We start from the raw sequence: 4,161 nt of genomic DNA, 5'->3' as shown, positions 1-4,161 counted from the left end.
AGAGAGAGAGAGAGAGAAATAGATAGATACATATATACACACATATATATACATATATATGTATCGACTGGAATATGTAGTGTAATGGTGATAGTGGCAATCATACTTCTTAAGGTGAGAGCATTTTGTATGAATGTTTTGTCACTCATCTCCTTTAAAGAGGCATGAATCTCACCACATTTCTTCATGTGCCACCAAAATATAAACCCATAAATAGCGTTCAACAATGCCTTATATCGTATCATTGAAATATTAGAATGTAATCTCAAGTTTATTTCACATTAAGGTAAGCATCGTATTCCTATAAAGTATGCTTTATTTCATATTCGTTACGTTGCATAACTGAAATTTTCTCACTCAGTTCTTGTCATTTATACATCACCAAATTATTCACTGTGAATATTGAAAGGTATTTTTTCTTTTTCTTCTTACTAGTTTCAGCTCAAGAGCTGCGGCCATGCTAGGGTACCGCCGTTCACTTTGCTACACTTTCACTACTTGAGACCTCTGACCTCTGACGTACGTGGCATTTGATGAATGAGGGAGTTTGATGTTCCTGCCCTCATCTACATTTCCTACAGCAATTTAGGTCCATCCAGAACTCTTGACGAGAGGAAATCGAGTTTTGTTTTGAAGACACCTACAGTTGCCCCATGTATGTCTCTAAAGTTTTGGGGGGACGATACTGAAGGCCCTTGAAACCCAAACTGTTGCAACATCTGGTCCCGTATCCTAAATGCACAGTTGAGATATTTGGCGTTATGCATTGGCGCCCCTTCTATTGGTTGTGAAACTTTCAGCGTATAAGTCTTTCCTGAATTTTACAGTTCTATTTCACTGCATATCTTTCCCGCCTTCATTCTAGGCTGTTGGAGTTTTTTCAACCTCTTCCAGTTGCAAATATGTCACATTGAGACAATCTGTATCATAGAATGGGCTAATCCCCTTGCGATACGTTAGATGTTATGTTAGTGATGTTCTGTATTTTTTATAGTTTGGGAGTTGTTTACATATTGTAGAACCATTGCCAATATATATATATCTGTGTGTGTGGGTGTGCGTGTACCCTGAGTTCTGGGACTCGAGACATCAATATCTAAGTCTTGATGATGACAAAAGAATAAATTCCAAGAAGTCAGTTCTCTACTTTCCAAAGCATGAGCTTTTCCAAACTCACCAAATTCACAATATGATATATACTGAGACAAACATCATCAGTTTCCTTAAACTCTGTTTACCATTATTATAATAATTATTATTATTATTATTATTATTATTATTATTATTATTATTATTATTATTATTATTATTATTATTATTATTATCATTATTATTATTTAAATGTAATAAGCATTTGCAATTTGATATATATATCATCGTTTAAACGTCTATTTTTCCATGCTTTCATGATTCAGATGAGACAGATTTTCAATAACCAGCGGCTCCTTCTACGTGTGCGTACGCGCGCAGATACACACACACATATGTTTATATATATGGAGTATTTGATTAAAATAGCAACGTAGGCTAAATATATGTACATTATGACAAGTTTAATGCGGTATTCGTCCGGGGATGATATCACTTATATATATGCTATGTTTAAAAACAGAAAATATATCGGATGGAGACGAAATTCATTCCACCAGTGGCTGGTGAGAACATGTATCAATGGGGTGTACTCACATCCAGCGGAGAATGTCAGTCCTTCAGAGGAGAGTGTCACTGTTCTACAAGGCAACACAGGCTAACAACCACCAGATGCCCAACCAAAGAGAAAGGATTTTAACGACACTAGCTAAATATGTTTGGAAGAGGAACTGTGTCACATATGGGAACTATGGAATGCTTCACACATGGGAACTATGGAATGCTTCAGTGCGAGGTCTTCGCTCTTGAAGAGAGTCTCGATGTTCCTGATGTGCTTTATCTTAATCACAGGTTCTATATCTGTCCATATTTCTTGGAGAACTCTTTCCACACAGGCGTATGTTGCTGCTCTAGGACATGAATGTTATCTAACATGAAGCGATACTCCACCTTCTTCGAGCAGCTGGGATGTCAATTTGTGCTCTCCTTCAATTCACTTTTGTAAGCTGTTTCGTCTATATCAAGCTTACCTTCTTCACGCTTAGTGTGAGCAAGGTGTTTGTGTTGATTTTGCAACCACCGCTTTGTTGTCGTTATTCTTGTTTTTGTTGTTGATGTTGGTTAGTTTTACTGCTACTATTACTGGTGGTTTTGCTGTGGTTATTGCTGTTGTTGCTGTTAATGTTACTACTGGTTCTGTTGCTGTTGTATTATTGGTGTTGTTCTTGTTGTTGATGTTGCTGCTGGTGGGGTCATTGTTGCTTATGTTGTTAGAAACATTGCCCTTACTATTATCGCTACTATTTCAGTCATTGTTGACGTTATTGTTGTACTTATTGCTGCTATTGTTATTGTTGATGTTGTTCGCGTGTGAATGCTTTCTTGTGGAACTGGTAGTAGTATGAGATTTTCCTGTTACCTCCTTGTTGAATCTGACTGTGGGCGTTACCGATACCATAATTCCAAACAAGAAAAAAAAACAAAAGAAAGAAAATAAATATTACAAAGACTGCGCCCAAGAGGGTACAATTTTGCATTCCCCGTTTTCATGAAGGGGGTCTTTACCTATAGTTTTTTTTTAATTTATGACAGAAAACAAATCAGTTTCAACAGAATCTAGAAACCTTCGAGAGCTGAAGTGACTTATGCACAATGCTAATAACTGTTCTGTTTTGTTACTGATATAGGCACAAGGCCTGAAATATTTGCAGGACGGGGACAATCGATTACATTGACCACAGTACTTGACTCATACTTTATTTTATCGATCCGTAAAGAGTGTAAGACAAGGTTGACCTCGACGTTATTTGAACTCAGAAAGTTAAGAGTCTTGTCCGATTCGCTAATGATTCTGCTAGCTCACTACCTTAATAATAACAACAAAAACAATAACAACAACAACAACAACAACAACAACAACAACAACAACAACAACAACAATAACAATAACAGCAACTTTAAATATCAGTCTAGAAAATGTCGTTAATATATATTTTTTTTAAAAGAAGCAGATATACACATTTTATATAAAATGTATTCAATGAGTGTCTTATGTAAAAATTGATTTTTTTTTTCATAGTCATCAGACATTGGAGCATTATATGTCTCTGCGTAAATATGTGTGTGTGCGTATATATATGTCTGTGTATATATATATATATGTGTACATGTGTGTGTGTCTGTATGTATCTATGTGTGTGTGTGTGTGTTTATGTGTATAAACCTATGTATATACACACAGATATTTTATATGCAAGTATATTTCAGAATAGAATGATTGGAGTGAGTAGATCTAAAAGTCTTGAAATCTATATGACAAATTACCTGGAACTGTCGAAATGGCTGGCTGACAGCTACCAAGTGGTATTGATTGGCCTTCTTTCATTTTCCTTTATATTAAATTCGTTTTCATCGCCACCATCACCATCACCATTATAGTAACATCACTATTATCATCATCATCCTGTTTTTCTCAATTCATCATCATCATTGCCGACATTATCGCTTTCTTTCTTTACCCTCTCTCTTTTGGCTAATGTCATATTCGTAATTTAATATTGAGATTATAACTACGACAATGAATTTAACCTCAATACAACCTATGATAATTTTAATGTGGCTATTATGTTGTTGTCGTTGTTGTTGTTGTTTGTGCCCTTGTTGTCGTTTTGGCATAGTAATTATTCCTAGCAGAATCCTTTGCGCGTCGGACACAAAGCTCAACTGCATTTCTTCCGGCACTTTACATTCTGAGTTCAAATTTGCTGAAGATGACTTTGCTTCTCATTCTCCCGAGGTCGATAAAGTAAGTACCAACTGAAGACTGGGACCGATCGATCGATTAACATCCTCACACGAAATTTCCTGAAATCATTTACATTTCTGCTATTATTAACAACATCCTTCTCATCAACATTATTATTATTATCATTATTATTATTATTATTATTATTATTATTATTATTATTATTATTATTATTATTATTATTATTGTTGTTCAGTAGTTTTATTTTTATAACGTGCTTTCTCTTCACTACCGAGCGCAGCTCTGTGCGCCTTGGGTATGTGCTG

Source organism: Octopus bimaculoides, chromosome 10 (genome assembly GCF_001194135.2).
Source record: "Octopus bimaculoides isolate UCB-OBI-ISO-001 chromosome 10, ASM119413v2, whole genome shotgun sequence".
NCBI lineage: Eukaryota > Metazoa > Mollusca > Cephalopoda > Octopoda > Octopodidae > Octopus > Octopus bimaculoides.
The sequence above is the reverse complement of the archived record's forward strand: the minus strand, read 5'-3'. Positions refer to the sequence as shown.